We start from the raw sequence: 17,397 nt of genomic DNA on the forward strand, positions 1-17,397 counted from the left end.
GGGGCCAGGCCCTACCGTGTGCAAGGTCCAACAAGGTAGGAAGGGAGCAGGCAGCGGAGCAGCAGCAGATCCTCACAGAGGGGCAGGACAGGTGGAGAGTCAGGCCTGAGGTGACTCCGCTGCACGGAGAGACTTGTAGTCTTGTTTCCCTTAGGGTTCTGTGCGAAGGCATAGGATCCTGCATGGGAGACCTCCAAGGGCCTGTGTTCTACCTTGTCATTAGTTTTGGTTGAGCCCATGAGTACGCACAACAGAGTCATCCCTTACAAAGGACAGTTATGTTGTACTTCAATGAACCTGGTTGATGTGTATCACACGGCACTTTGAGCGCTGGAAATAACTGTGACAGAGAACTGGCTCGGTGGTGATGCTGTGAGGACCTGGACCTCATTCCTGAGCTAGGACTGCAGATGCCGTGGACAGCGTATTTACAGCCCCTGGGGGAGGTGAGAGGAAGGGAGTCACAACACCGCCACCCGGTGGTGAGATTCAAGTTCCATGTTAGTTGGGATCTGGAAAGATCCTCAGTTTGTGGCCGCTGGCCCAGGACTCTCACTGCAATGGTTGGGCTAAGTTGAGAGAGGATGTAAAACAAGACTGGTGCCACCATAGCCCAACAGAGGCCGATTCTGATTGAGCTGAAAGCCCAAAGGAGTAGGAGGAAACTGCCAAATCAAAAGCTGTGATTGCTAGTGTTAGGGGGACCCCAAAATCTGCTCCTTACTATCACTGGTTGCCCCTGGCTGGAATGGCAATTGTAGCCTTAACAGGATTCTCGTGCACACTCAATGTCTGAGGTCTTTTCCTCCCTAGTTTTTTAATTAACATTTTGCATTTCAAAATTGTTTCTTTTATCGGTGAAGGTTTTTTTCAATTACTGCTCCTCTTAGCGTAGTGGTAACACTTCCCATTGGGAGGGGTCTGTGTGTTAACAAACCTCCTGAGCTCATGTGATATGGAGAGGGGGGAGAATCAGCCTTAGCCCAGGGCTGAGGGCGCAGGGGTCTCTCCTTATGGAGGACACCTGGGTGGGTCTTTCCCTCCTCAGCTGATATCCTACTGGGCAATGGGGTGCCTGGAAGAGATGCAGAGCCTGGGAGGGGTAAAGCCCTGCATCTCCGGAGAACCCAGAAGAGAAGCGCTGTGTGAATGTATCTGAGGACCCCCCAATACCAAAAAGAAAGGATCTCTTCAGAGACAGAGCATGATATAGAGGATTGTCTTGGGAGGATGCGGAGAGAAGCAGCCCGCCCCAGGAAAATCTCCAGGCGGTGCTGACTGACTAAATCCAGCAGCCAGAAACTCCAGTAAGAGACAAAAGAGAGACAGAGGGGGAGAGAGAGGAAGATATCATCACCCAAAAGGTACTGGGAGAGCCCAGGGTGGCAGAGTACCTGGGCCAAAGAGCTTACCTTTGTGGGAAGGAGTGTGTGGAAGAGGCTGTACTTTTGGATTTTGTGTACAGTGGGGTCTCTAGTATACTGTTGAACTTGGCTTTGTTTCCTGTCACCAATTTGCAGTAAAGACTTTTATGTTGAACAACAGTTTGGGAGTGAAGTGTGATTTTTGTGTGAATGGACTGCCTGCAGAAGAGCCCCACGGAGACAGCCAGACCCTAAGGGTCTTGATTAAACTGGGCCCTCCTGCAAGGTCTTGGGGTCTTGCATGGTCTGAGGCTCTCCCCATGTGCCCAAGAGCTGATCAGGATGGGGGGTGACACTAGGATTAATAAAAAATAATTTGTATTTTTAGGTTTGATTATTCAGTTCAATTAAACATTCCTTTCCTAACATTTTACTAATAATACAGTTCTGAACTAGCACTGAGAATTCTTCTATCTTACAGTCCATAATCATCTTCACAAGTCATCTGAAACCAGATTTAAACCAGATTAAAATGTATGTAAGGAAAACTGAAGCCAGTTGACTTTTTAGTTTTAAACAGCTTTGAAGCTCAATTGGTGAAAAATGTTAAATGAGAACTACTGCTAATAAATTCCTTCAAATGAAATTATTAACCATCTACTGTGGCCGTCATCATTAGCACTCCTGGATTAAGTTACCTTCATTGCCTTTTGTTTAATCAAAGGTCAATGTCCCTTTTTTTTTTTTTTTTTGCGATTTAAAATGCACTTATCTTAATCGTATATGAAGATCTTCATGCACGATTGAGATAAGTGTGTTGATGGCCACAGTAGATGGTTAATATTTTCATTTGAAGGAATTATTTTTTTTCCTTCATACTTTGCACCATTTGCCTTGTCTGATGAGAACTTCAGTACATTTTGTTCTACATTCTCTCTGTCTTTTGTTTTCTGAAACTTGATGCTTAAGCCAGAACTGCCAACTAATCTTAAACCGTAGAGAATAGGTTGTGTCCATTCGTTTTTTTGTTTTTTTTTTTATCTTCCATCCATTAGCGTTCTGGAATTGCTAACACACAAAAAGCACAATTACAAATCCCAGGATGCTGGGGGATGGGAGTTAATTGACTGAATCTGCCAGCGCTGGCTTGGGGTTAGCTGGCAGCTCCATATTAGGCTGTCTTGTGGCTTGAATCTCCCACTTAGAAAAACGTGCAACTTGAACATAAACTTGGCAAGGGATCCATGCTGGGCAGGATTTCAGAAGGTGGCTTCATACGCTTTCTGGCCTTGCAAATAGTTTACAGTTATTACTCAGCATGTCTGGACTGATTTTGAAAACTCATAGTCTTAAGTACCACAAGAAGAAATATAGAGGGCTCAGCCAAGGGAATAACGATTTCTGAAAATACTGAAACTGCATTTTCTGCCTTATTATTCGCTTAAAGTATGAATACTCTGAGGTGTATATTTTATACCAGGTCTATGAGTTCTTTACCTGCTGGAGCTACAAGTATATCAATTTAATAAACTCCAGTTCGGAAAGGGAATTTAACTTATTCCATAAGAAACTTTCTAAAGATGTAAGCAGGTTGTGGTGAGCCCAGCGTGATTGCTTTCATCTCCTGTCACCCTTGCTACCGCCCCACTGAAAAGAAAATATTTGCGTCTAAGTTTAATAGTAACCCAGTGAGTTCAGAAGGAAAATCCTACGCAGAAGTAAAATAAAACTGTACGGCAGAAAACCCTTCTAATAATACTGTTCCAGGGAAGCCGTGTGCTAATTCACAGCGAAAGCTGCAAGAGGTAGGGAGGGCGAGATCCCAGCCTGCTGTGATCCAACAAGGCAATGGACGAGGGCTTCCCTCCTACCCCAGCCTCTGATGTGGATAGTGGAGGGGCCTTTGGTGATTCTGGGGCTGCTTTCAATCAAGCAGTGGTCTGAGTAGCATCTGGTTGGTCTGTCCCCACGGGAGTTTGGGGTTTTGGGCTGGGTGCCAGCTCTCTTTTAAGTTAGGGGGGGGGGGGGCCCACAGGTCCCCTCTCCTCTTCCTCCTTTCCCTCCTGCTCAGTTTCTGTTTTCTGCCCTCCCCCTCTCTTTTTTTTTCTTCTTCTGTTACCATGTTCATTTCACCTTGTTGCGCTGTCACAGTAACAGATAACTCAAGCCCTGGTTATTATTGATGTATAAACTGGCTACGTTCATATGTTGAGCCTTTGAATTTTTGTGTTCATGTAATTGGGAGATGGAAGGAGTTGCTGACACCGTAGTCAGCGCAGGGCAGTGTGGTCACCGGCCAGGCTGCGGGGCCTCACCTACTGGGTAGTGGTTAAAGAGGTCTTGGTGCGTTGTGGTGGTGGTCCACCAGAGCAGCCAGGGTGGGCTGTTGGTGGCATATGTCTCTGGGCTGTGGTAGCAAGCCGCCCTGAGGCTGAGAGGGGTGGGAACCATCCATACTGGGTGAGTTTGTTTAGTATTGCATAGAGGACTTGGGTTGAGTTCATGCCATCACGCCGTGTACTGTCTGTTCTTGAGAGGGAGGGCATGTGGGAGGGAAGCTGAGAAAGTGCCATATACCTATGTTGAAATTGTGCTAGGATTTGCTTACAAGTGGTGACAGGGTATAGAGTAAGAGGGTGCAGAAAGCAGCAACAAGCTAAAATACATAGGGATCTTCTATTAGGTCATCTTTGAGAGATACATATTTAGATCTATGGAGAATACACGGTTTGGAGCCAGAAGGGAGCGAACTTAGATCCCTAGCTGTCAAAACAAGCTTCTGTGCTTCAGTGAAAGACGTTCCTCCCCATAAAATGTTGCCTTTATTTTATGTTTTAAATATGAACAAAACGCCGTAAAAGAATGAAGTAAGAATGGAGTATTCAAAGAAAACTTGGGGGAGGTAAACTTAGAGAAGCAGGACAGCCATTGTGGCCAGTGCACAGGCTGGAGCTGATTTCTCTTTGTGGAACTGAATTTGCATTGTGGCTAAGTATTCTTGCTTATTACTTACAAGTTTTGTAGAAGGGTTCTGTGAATAATTCCTGTCTGTGTTTTCATTTCTTTATAGTAAGATATTATTCTAGTAAATTAATTTGCTGTTTGCTTGCTCTGCTATAGAGTTAAGATAAAAAAAAAAAAAAAACCACTCCAGCTTTAAATCTATTTCTCTTTTGGAGTTAGCTGGCACAAATAATCTGTTTAAATCTTAATATTGGGGCATAAAGACTGTTTTAAAAAAATTGACAAAAAAGGACAGACAACCTTCTAGAAGTGACCTGATCCAACTGGATTGGGTGTGTCTCAGACCTTGGGGGAGGTAAACTTAGAGATGCAGGAGAACCATTATTTCTTTGCTTAAGATTCAGTATACCTGCATTTCTCTTATTGTAGAGCTGTCTTTAATAATCTGTTTAATATTGGCACATAAGTGCTGAGGGATCATTTAATAGATAAAGGACTATTAAAGTTCCAGGAAGTGCCCTGCTTTACCCAGCTTGTCCCAGGTTAAACTGTTTGACTGTTTTCTGTGGTAGATTTCCACTCCCCATATGCATGACTTTGCACTTCTTGGTATTGAATCTCAGCTGCCATATCTTCGACCACTCTTCCAGTTTCCTTAAATCCCGTCTCATTCTCTCCACTCCTTCTGGCGTGTCCACTCTGTTGCAGATCTTAGTGTCATCCGCAAAAAGACAAACCTTACCTTCTATCCCGTCCGCAATGTCGTTCACAAAGATATTGAACAGGACCGGTCCCAACACCGATCCTTGCGGTACACCACTTAAAACCGCTCTCTCTTCAGAGAAAGTTCCATTTACCATCACACATTGTCTTCTGTCCGACAACCAGTTTGCAATCCAGGTCACCACCTCGGCACTCACTCCTAAGCTTCTCGTTTTATTCACCAGTCTCCTGTGTGGAACCGTATCAAAAGCTTTGCTGAAATCCAAGTAGATGACATTGAGCGTTCTTCCTTGATCCAATTCCTTGGTTACCCAGTCAAAAAAGTCAATCAGATTTGTCTGACAGGATCTTCCCCTGGTGAATCCATGCTGCCTCTGGTCCATCAATTCTCCGGACTGTAGATATTTCACTATTCTCTCTTTCAACAGTGACTCCATTACTTTTCCCACCACCGAAGTGAGGCTAACCGGTCTGTAGTTACCAGCCTCCTCTCTGTTCCCACTCTTGTGAAGCGGGACCACCACCACTCTTCTCCAATCACTCGGCACCACTCCCGTTTCTAGGGATCTATTGAACAGGTCACATAGCGGACCCGCCAGCACATCTCTGAGCTCCCTCAGTATCCTTGGATGAATCCCATCAGGCCCCATGGCTTTGTCCACTTTCAGATTCTTTAGCTCTTCCCATACATTTTCTACTGTAAAAGGATTTTCATCTATTCCACTTCTCTCCAGTTTCTTGTTGTGTAGAGATGGTCCTTCTCCAGGATCTTCTTTAGTGAACACAGAGCTGCCATTTCTTCTAGGGATGTGAATCGTTTTTTGACGATTTAAAATATCGTCCGATATATTTTAAAATCGTCAAAAATCGTTAGAGCCGCGATACAATAACAATTCCCCCGATTTATCGTTAAAAAATCGTAAATCGGGGGAAGGGGGAGGGGAAGGGAAGGGAAGGGCGGGAAAACTGGCACACTAAAACAACCCTAAAACCCACCCCGACCCTTTAAAATAAATCCCCCACCCTCCTGAACCCCCCCACTTAAATTACCTGGGGTCCAGAGGAAGGGTCCCGGTGTGATCTTTTACTCTCGGACCTCGGACCTCCGTGGTCTGTAGAAACAAAATGGCGCCGGCGCTACCTTTGACCTGTCCAGGGCAAAGGTGGCGCCGGCGCCATTTTGTTTTTTTTGTCCCCATTTTGCGCAAAATGGCGCCGGCCGTACGGCAACACGATTCGACTGCAGGAGGTCGTTCCGGACCCCCGCTGGACTTTTGGCAAGTCTTGTGGGGGTCAAGAGGCCCCCCCCAAGCTGGCCAAAAGTCCCTGGGGGTCCAGCGGGGGTCCGGAACGACCTCCTGCAGTCGAATCGTTTTTCCGTATGGAAAATGGCGCCGGCCATACGGTGTATGGCCGGCGCCATTTTCCGTACGGAAAAACGATTCGCGGTAGGAGATCGTTCCGGACCCCCGCTGGACTTTTGGCAAGTCTTGTGGGGGTCAGGAGGCCCCCCCAAGCTGGCCAAAAGTCCCTGTGGATCCGGGAGCGATCTCCTACGCTCCTGCCGTCGGGGGACAAAAAAACAAAAATGGCGCCGGCGCTACCTTTGCCCTGTCATATGACAGGTCAAAGGTAGCGCCGGCGCCATTTTGTTTCTACAGACCACGGAGGTCCGAGGTCCGAGAGTAAAAGATCACACCGGGAACCTTCCTCTGGACCCCAGGTAATTTAAGGCATTTTGGGGGGGTTCGGGAGGGTGGGGGATTTATTTTAAAGGGTCGGGGTGGGTTTTAGGGTTGTTTTAGTGTGCCAGTTTTCCCGCCCTCCCCCCCCACTGGACCCCAGGTAATTTAAGGCATTTTGGGGGGGTTCGGGAGGGTGGGGGATTTATTTTAGGGATGTTTTAGTGTGCCGGTTTTCGATTTACACGATTTACACAATATTTAAAAAACCCAAACTGCGACGATCCGATTCCCTCCCCCTCCCAGCCGAAATCGATCGTTAAGACGATCGATCACACGATTCACATCTCTAATTTCTTCATCTCTCTCCACACATTGATCATTTCCACCTTTCAATTTCACTATACCACTTTGGACTTTTCTCTTTTCGCTGATGTATCTGAAAAATGTTTTGTCACCATTTTTTATCTCCTTGGCAATCCTCTCTTCCGCTTGACTTTTTGCCAACTTGATTAATTTCTTTGTCTCCCTCAGTTGAATCAAATATTCTTCTTTGTGCTCCTCCCTTTGGGATCTTTTATATTTCTTGAATGCTGTTCTTTTAGCTTTAATTTTGTCAGCCACCTCCTTTGAGAACCAGATAGGTTTCAATTTTCTTTTGCTTTTCTTTACGTTTCTAACATATAGAGTAGTTGCTTTAGTGATTGCTCCTTTTAGATTGGTCCACTGCTGATCCACATCTCTCTCGTTCTCCCATCCTTTTAGTTCTTCCTCTAGGTACTTCCCTATTTCCTCAAAGTCCGTGTTTTTGAACTGTAAAACTCGGGTCTTTGTGGTTCTTTTCCATATTCTTTTAGTGATATTAAACCATACCGTTTGATGATCACTGGTGCTGAGGTGGGCGCCCACCTGGACATCAGAGACATTATCTCCATTAGTGAGCACTAAGTCGAGTATAGTTCCTTCTCTCGTGGGTTCCAATACCATTTGTTTGAACAAAGTTACTTGCATGGCATCCACTATCGCTCTACTATTTTTAGATTCTGCAGATGGGATTTTCCAGTCTATATCTGGCATATTAAAGTCACCAACGATCACCACTTCTCCCTTCTTACCTATCGTATGGATGTCTTCAACCAGATCTCTGTCCAGCTCTTCCTTTTGGTTTGGAGGCCTGTAAACCACTCCAATATAAATGGACGCTCCGTCATCTTTTTTTAGGTCGACCCATAGTGCTTCTTCCTTGCCCCAACTTCCTTGCAGCTCAGATGCTTGGATATTGTTTCTGACATAAAGAGCCACACCTCCCCCTTTTCTATCCACTCTGTCCTTCCTTAACAAGTTATAGCCTGGTATTGCTGTATCCCAATCCTGAGATTCTGTGAACCATGTCTCTGTGATAGCAACAATGTCCAATTCTGCCTCCGTCATTAGGGCCTGCAGATCTGGGATTTTATTTCCCAAACTATGAGCATTTGTGGTCATAGCTTTCCAGGTACTCTCTTTAAGGTTATTGCTTTTCCTGGACTCCTTATGAGACTTTAGTTGAGATTTGTTATTCACTTCACTCTTTCCTTTTGCAGTTGTGCCACTGATGACAGAGTTACCCATCTCAATTAGCTTTTTCTTTTGGTTATGGATCTTGAAATTCTGCATGCATTGGGGTTTTTTTCTCTTTTCTGGTAACACTTCAATGTTTTTCTCAAGAACTTCTTCAGTTTTTAATATAGAGAAGGCTTTTTGTTCTTTTTGCATTTGGTACAGTGTATGTCTCATCATCACAGGTCTAATTCTACCAGAGCCCACTGTAATCCTGGTTTTTAATGAATTCCTTAATGACCTGTTTGAGTGGGGGGGTATACTTGTTGGCTGCCCATCTGTCAAGAATGGGTGATTGTGGGTCACATGTGTTATCCTACCTGAGCCTAATGAATCGCTTTTTCTTGACTCCTGGTTTTTCTGTGAAAGATCTAGGCATAATACTTTGAAATCATCGACTCAGTGTGCTGCAGCAGTCAAAGAAGCAAACAAAATGTTAGGAATTATTAAGAAGGGAATGGTTAACAAAACAGAAAATGTCATAATGCCTCTATATCACTCCATGGTGAGACCACACCTTGAATGCTGTGTACAATTCTGGTCACTGCATCTCAAAAAAGATATAGTTGTGATGGAGAAAGTACAGAGAAGGGCGACCAAAATGATAAAGGGGAAGGAACAGCTCCCCTATGAGGAAACACTGAAGAGGTTAGGGCTGTTTAGCTTGGAGAAGAGACGGCTGAGGGAGGATATGATAGAGTTCTTTAAAATAAAGAGAGGTCTTGAAAGAGTAGATGTGAATCAGTTATTTACACTTTCGAATAAGAGAAGAACTAGGGGGCACTCCATGAAGTTAGCAAGTAGCACATTTAAGACTAATCGGAGAAAATTCTTTTTCACTCAATGCACAATTAAGCTCTGGAATTTGTTGCCAGAGAATGTGGTTAGTGCAGTTAGTGTAGCTGGGTTTAACAAAGGTTTGGATAAGTTCTTGGAGGAGATGTCCATTAACTGTTATTAAGTTGACTTAGGAAATGTCTTCTGCTATTACTGGCATCAGTAGCATGGGATCTTCTTAGTGTTTGGGTACTTGCCAGGTTCTTGTGGCCTGGTTTGGCCACTGTTGGAAACAGGATGCTGGGCTTGATGGACCCTTGGTCTGACCCAGCATGGCAATTTCTTTATGATGTTTATTCATTTTTGGAGTATTTTCTCCTGATGCAGTTGGACAAAGAAACATTTTATGTGCAAATACAAAATTTATAGAACTTTCTGGGTTGAATCATAAAGAAGAAGGCACAGGCAGTTAACTTCAATCCTCAAGAGTCATAAACAGGCCTGGTTTAATGAATATTCATAATGAAAATGTTAGGATTAGTTGGTATGTGGGCCCTGGGCCAAGGTGAGAGATGGTACCTGTTGCATCCGTCGGTCACAGATGGCTGCGACCGCTCTGCCTTACCTCTTTTCTTCCTTTTTCTCCCTCCTTGGGCAAGATGGCTGCCTCCGGTGCCGAGTGCCGAGGGCCTCGGCATCTCCAACCTAGCATGGGCGTTCCAGTCCGCCATGCTTACTCCCGTGGCCTCCTAGGGCGTGCGCGCGCACATCTCCTACACTCAAATACATGTCATGGCGGGTACCTCGGGGACGTCCCCACCGCATGACGTCAATACCTCTGGGTATTTCAAGCCTCCGCTTCGCTACTACCTTTGAGTTAGCAAGAACTTCGGTTTAGCCACTCTGACTGCTCTAAGCTGTACGCTTAGACGCCGCTCTCACTCCAAGGGCCTCGCTTCTCTAGAAGCTCTAGGCACCCGCTCCTTGGGGGTCTCTCGCTTCCAACTACCCTTCGGGTCCTCTACTAACTAGACAACTGCTCCGCGGGGGTCTCTCTCTCTCTTCTTCATTTCAGGATCTCCAGACTATCAGGTACTCGCTCCTCAAGGGCCTACCAGTCTATGTATCCTGTACCATGGAACTTCGGTCCCACCATCTCATTATCAGGAACATACCTACACTCCAGTGAGTACCTCTATGATCCAGTGCTCCAACTCCACCCACCAGGCATGGCGTTGTCCGCATCTCAGGTTCCCTCCTATCTTGATCATCTGGGTGAGATTCTACATCCGAGCTTGTTGAACGTATTGGCACCTCACGGATCTCAGTGCCTACTTTCCTGCTTCACAACATCTATCTACAGCAGTACAATAAAGCCTTCCATCCATTCTGTGTCTGCTATCTGAGTTCAGCCTATCGCTGTGGTTCCCCACAGGGCCCCTCCCCATGGGCAGAGTCATCTCCACAGTGACCAAGGTTCCACAATGCCACAAACACAACTGTACCGCCCACAGAGAGGAGCCCCGTGAGCCTCACCGTCGGGAGGCGAGGTCTCAGCTGATGTCAGACACAGTATCAGTCTAGAGCCTTTATTAACAAAAGAGAGGGGCACTACCTGCAGAGCGGGGGGGTACCAGAGAGGAGGTCTCACAGACCCAGAGACACAGGGTCAGTGGAATGGGGGATACCCAGAGAGGATACCTCCATAGAGTTGGTAATGGTCCGCAGAGTGGGGTACACCGATGAGGTCTTCAGTTGAGATGGTAGTGGTCCATGGAGCAGGGCATACCAAAGAGGCCTTCTGTAAAGTTGGTAGTGGCCCGCGGAGCGGGGTACACTGAAGAAGGTCCTCAGCAGAGACGGTAGTGGTTCGCCGATGAGGTCCTTAGTAGAGAGGGTAATGATCCATGGAATGGGGTACACCGGTGAGGGTCCTCAGTAGAGATGATAGTGGTCCACAGAGCGGGGTACACCGATGAGGTCCATAGTAGTGATGGTAATGGTCCATAGAGTGGGGTACACCAGTGAGGGTCCTCAGTAGAGATGATAGTGGTCCGCAGAGCGTGAGACACCGATGAGGTCCTTTGTAGAGTTGGTAAAGGCCCACAGAGTGGGATACACCCGAAGGAGTCCTCCATAGAGATGGTAATGGTCCACGGAGTGGGGTACAACAGAGAACAGGTAGAACAGGTAGAACAGGAAATAGTCTGCAGAGCGGGGTTCTCATGAAAAGAGTATCGATGGTTCCAGGGAAGCCCCGGGGATCGGGGCAGGCAGAAGTCCTTAGCATCAGGCCCTCCAAGGAGTGGATAGCCGAAACAAGGAGAGGGCCCCTGAGGAGCGAGTACCCGAAACATCTTATGCAAGGAAGCAGGAACTGGAACACAGTGTCCTCTGAGAACGAGGTGGATTTAGCAAGGAGGGATCTCTTTGCCAAGTCGTCGGTAGGCAGGGCCAGCCGGCTTAAATGTCCTGGAAGGATGACATCATCCAGAGGGGACCGCCCCCAAGGTTCTCGCCATGATGTGCTTAAGACTGGCGGTCAGCGGTGTCCGTGCCACCCCGGGAGGCCTGGGAGTGGTAGGCAGGCTGTGGGCAGCTGACGGAAGCTGCCAGTCTACCCCATGGAGTCAGGGAAGTGAAGAAAGAGGTGAGCAACAGCAGTTGCAGCCGTCTGCGACCGATGTGCGTAACAGAATATGCACATCTATTGTGGATATCCTGAAAACCAGAACTGTTTGAGGCTCTTGAGGATAAATATGATCACTCATGTACCAAAGAAAGATCTTACAGTGAGCTATTAATAAGACAACTGATTCTGGAAACATGAGAAAAAAATTCTAAATGATATATTACATTGGATAAAGAGCATACACCAGGGATAACCAACTCCAGTCCTCAAAAGCCACAAACAGTTCTGGTTTTCAGGATATCCACAATGAATATGCATGAGACAGATTTGCATACAATGGAGGCAAATATCTTATGCATATTCATTATAGATATCTTGAAAACCAGGCCTGTTTGTGGCTCTTGAGAACCAGAGTTGGCCATCCCTGATGTATAAATATGTATCTACATGATTTATGTTGCATTAAAACTCAGCACCATGATGCTGAATCAATGTGTGTACTGTATATATGTGTCCGATGCAGGCAAATAATGTTATGGCATTCAGTGCCATTCTGAATTTCCAAGCAGTGCTATATGATCAGCTCCTACTTTCCTCATATCTCTAAAACAGAACAAGAGAACTGTATAGAAGGAAAACAATTAAATAATATCAAAATTACTTTTAAAACTTCAATGGCTGGTTGATAGAACTCATCAGGAAATTTAAATCTTGATATAAAGGAATATGTGTAGCAGCACATACTTTAACCTGCTGTTCAGAGAATTCTGTGATGTAGCAGGAAGTCCAATAAAAAAATTACCATTTGTTTTCCTTTGTTTCAACGTTTATTGAAGTATTATAAATTAAATATTGACCGGTATTTCACCTTATAGAAGAAAATTTTGGCTCCATTAGGACAAGTAATATAATCTCCTGTCTGGCACTTCTCCCACTATAAACCTCTAGAAACATAGAATATGATGGCAGATGAAGACCACAAGGTACATCTAGTCTGCCCATAATCCTTTTTTAGTCCAATACCACAGTCTCTTCTTGATTTCTGACTTTATCTACATCTCAACTGAGAATACTCTGTGGCTATCCCATTTTTTTAAATCAATCCTCTTTATTGTTTTTGGCTTAACTACCATCACTGAGACGTTGTTCCAAGCACTCCCCACTATATCTGTGAAAAAAATATATATTTCTATGAGTCTGTATTACTTGAGTATACAAAGTACACAATAAACTATCAGCCTTATAAATTATTAGCATAAAGTTCTTCTAATTCTGTCTCATCATCTCTATGATCAAAAACAGACTTAATGAATCAGTCATGCTTGTACTAATTGTTACCAGTGCAAAATACGTCAGATTCATTTTATGCATTAACAGTTGCATTGTTGGCATTTCTGCAAAAAGCATTAGCCTTGTTTCCACCCCTGGCGTTAGAAACAGAGTATTTTAGATATCTGTGTCTGATGATCATTGGGTTCAGATTGCTCTATACACAACAACAAGCTACTGTATAACATCATGCAATATGAGGGTATGCATGCCATCCCAGCAATGTATGTGTGCTCTTCCAACAACTATAAGTTCTACTTCAGAAACAGGCAAAGTAATGTTGTCATATTGCCAGGCACCATGGGGAAATCTGTTTTCTATCCTTGGCATTCATTAGTGATTGATGGCATATGGTGGCATCTAAATGCATAAAAAATCCAACAGCAAATGTCTCTGTTGTAGACCTCCAGGGCATGCAAAGCAAACTGTTTTCAGCTAGTCAGTCATCAGAACTTCATCCATCCAACCCATTGGATGAAAGCAATTGTGCACACCTTACGGAATCGTCCCTTTTGACAAAATCTGCCACCTCTCCCGCCAATTATTTTTTTAAATTTCTCTGGCAATGAAGGACATGCCAACCTGGAATAGTCGACATTACTAGACATGTGTGGTACTGCTGGGAATTGATAAATAGGACCTGTTGATGGAGGAGGTGATTTCTTGCAGATCATTATAGTATTGACTTGTATTAATATACGGGACCAGACATGTCGCTGATGGAGGAAGCAGCTTCCAGCATATAAGTACAAGACGTTCACTGCTTATATGCATGCTTGGAGCTATAAGAAAGTGAAAGTCTCTGTAGAAATTAGGTCTATGATAACTAAAATTTATTCATACCAGTTAAATAAATATTATTGGTATTTATTGGATAAATGCTGTATTAATATTTTGTTTGTATTTAAGTGTGCATTAGTGGCACTATGCACTCTTTCTCCAGTTTGAAAGAGGAGTATGGGTTAAATAATAGAGACGTCTTTGCTTATTTGCAAACTTGGCACTATATTCAGTCATTACATGTGAAGGATTGGGGGAATGACCAAAGATCGCTTCTCTCAGAATTCTTTGATGTAGTGGATCCCTCTCGCCATTCAATATCTTATTTCTATGCTGTCTTATGCAAACTTAAATCTAAACTAGATTATGGCACCATACTTAGCAAATGGTGCGCAGAGTTGGAAATGGCTCTCCCAATGACCCAATATGAGCACTGCTTTTGGAGAATTAAATCTCTTACCACCAATATTGCTCTTCGGGAAACCCAATACAAAATCCTCATGTGATATTACTATTCCCAGAAACAAGTGCACCTTATGAAATTGCCCCCACAGACATCTGCCCCAAATGCAAGGAGGTCCCTGAGACATTGGGGCAACAGTTTTGGTTCTGCCCCATAATTCAAGCCTTTTGGCATGCTCTTCTTGCATATATTCACCGAGTGATGGGGTTCACTATTCCCTTACAAACAAAGGTGTTCCTTTTCAATAATTTAATCAGGGTAGCACCTGGTCGTAAATATGTGCGACTATGGATACGTAAAGTGTTACACATGCCACGGCCCGGCCCCCTTACATCTCTCAAGTGAATTCAGTGCCTGGTCCCTCGTCTCTGGCGGCAGTAGGCCATCAGCTCCATCCTTGGGCCACCCCTGGTGCCTCCGGCTCAGCTACAGATCCTGGGACTCCGCGGAGAGACGCTGCCACTCAGCGCCGCGCCCATCACTGTGTTTTAAGTAGGCTGCGGTGGGAACTGAGCCACGGCCCCGGATGATGACATCAGCGGAGCTCCGGTACTTAAGCCCAGGCTCTGCTCCCTAGCATTGCCTTTGCAACAGGTCTCTTCGCTGGTCAAGTACTTGTTGCCTCCTGTGATTCTCCTCGTTCCTGGTTCCTGATCCTCGCTGACTCCTGTTCCTGATTTCCTTGTTCCTGTGTTCCTGATCTTCAACCTATCCTCGGATTGCCCTTTGACCTCTGCTTTGCCTGACCATGCTGTTGACGCTCTCCAAGCCCGGACTTCTCCTTTGCCTGACCACGCCGTTGACTGTCTCCAAGCCTGGACCTCTGCTTTGCCTGACCACGCCGTTGACTCTCTCCAAGCCCGGACCTCTGCTTTGCCTGACTACTCTGTTGCCTCTCTCCAGACCCAGACCTCTTTGTCCAACTATGCTTTTGACTCTCTCCTCATCCAGACCTCAGCCTTGCTTGCCACTGCTCGTAGATTGCTGCCAGCCCTGACTCCAGCTTGCTCAACAACGCCTCTTCAGTCTACATCCTGGACTTGGCCTATTCAGGCTTCGGCCTGTTCTTGCTCGGGCGCCCCCTGTCTGACTTTGGTTCTATTGGCGCCCGGGTCTCCGGGCCTCCGCCTCGTCCAGTATAGACTGTTACTCTCGGCTGCTGCTGCCTCTGGGCTGACCTCGATCCTTCCATCGACAACGACATATGGAGGCTCACCTAAGTCCAGCCGGCCCTGGCACCCAAAGGCTCAACCCACGGGGAACGAGGGTATTGGTGAAGCGCCAGCCGGCCTCCATCAGTCCTCTCCACCTGCCGATGGTGGGGACCTTTAGGATCCCTCCTATGGGTTGCATCAACCCCCACCTCGGCCCAAGGGTCCACCTTCGGTGCAACATAAAGTGCTTATATTGGCCAAGCAAGTCATCCTACAGTGTTGGGTAGGAGATGACCCCCCCCCCCCCCCAATTTGACGCTCTTGAGAAATCAGGTACAGGCAATGTGTATTCATGAGAAGTATATGGAGAAGCTAGAGCTTCAGAAGCATTGCAGAATATTTTTGTTTGTTTGGGACAATTATCTACAATCTCTTCCACCTCAAGCTAAAAGCCAAATTTTGAATGACTATAACATTCTTGTGTGGGATTCTTTTTCTGGTAATACTGAGTTAACGCGAGGGGAGGGTACTAACGGTGGGGGGTGAGGGGTTAAAACTTTTAATGCTTGTTCATTGCGGACACGGAGGAGAAAATACCAGTGTCAGCTTTTGTTTCTTCCAGACTGTTAGTCAGTTGTAATTAAACACTCAATAAAAAGATTTGAAACTAGGGGGCTGATGCAGTGTGGTCCTTTTCACTGACATGTGACAGTGAAGGGACCAATCAGCAATAAGTGAAGGAGTGAATTAATTAATATTAAGTGCATGACACTTTAATAGTGATTTAGACACTCCTTAGGTGCTGGTAGTCAGGTTCAGAGAATGAATGCTGAATTTAACAGCGTCTGTTTTCCTAATCTGTGGATGAGCGTCCGCTTCCTGCTTCCAACTGCCGGAGCTTTTTAAAAATTTTTTATAGAGTTGTTCCTCCTACTTAATATCCTACCATTATTAAATAGGAGGCAGTACAGAAAAGCAGTTTTTTTCTGCTTTTCTGTACTAGTTTTTAGGAGTGCTCAATAATTAAGGGGCAGGCGTTAATTTCTTATCGCTAAAATGTACGTCCTAGACGCACATTTGTTTTTAATATTGGGAGTGAATAACTAATAGCCTCATTCACATGCATTTACATATGATGAGCGCTATTAGTTTCACTCCGTGTTAGACGCGAGTTGTAGAGGCGCTAATCCCCTTAGGGGCGGATTTTCAGAGCCCTGCTCGCGTAAATCCGCCCAAAACCGGGCGGATTTACGCGAGCAGGGCCCTGCGCGCCGGGAAGCCTATTTTACATAGGCCTCCCAGCGCGCGCAGAGCCCCGGGACTCGCGTACGTCCCGGGGTTCTCGGAGGGGGGCGTGTCGGGGGGCGGGGCCGGAGCGCGCGGCGTTGCGGGGGCGTGTCGGCAGCGTTTTGGGGGCGGGTACGGGGCGTGGCTACGGCCCGGGGGCGTGGCTGCGCCCTCCGTACCCGCCCCCAGGTCGCGGCCCGGCGCGCAGCAGGCCCGCTGGCGCGCGGGGATTTACGTCTCCCTCCGGGAGGCGTAAATCCCCCGACAAAGGTAAGGGGAGGGTGTAGACAGGGCCGGGTGGGTGGGTTAGGTAGGGGAAGGGAGGGTAAGGTGAGGGGAGGGCAAAGGAAAGTTCCCTCCGAGGCCGCTCCGATTTCGGAGCGGCCTTGGAGGGAACGGGGGGAGGCAGCGCGGCTCGGCGCGCGCAGGCTATACAAAATCGATAGCCTTGCGCGCGCCGATCCAGGATTTTAGTGGATACGCGCGGCTCCGCGCGTATCTATTAAAATCCAGCGTACTTTTGCTTGAGTCTGATGCGCAAGCAAAAGTAGGCTGATCGCGCTTCTTTTAAAATCTACCCCTTATTGCATAAGGGGATTAGTTAGTGCCTATACAACCCACATCCATCTGTGGGTTATACAGT

This window comes from Rhinatrema bivittatum, chromosome 3, assembly GCF_901001135.1.
Source record: "Rhinatrema bivittatum chromosome 3, aRhiBiv1.1, whole genome shotgun sequence".
NCBI classification, from domain to species: domain Eukaryota; kingdom Metazoa; phylum Chordata; class Amphibia; order Gymnophiona; family Rhinatrematidae; genus Rhinatrema; species Rhinatrema bivittatum.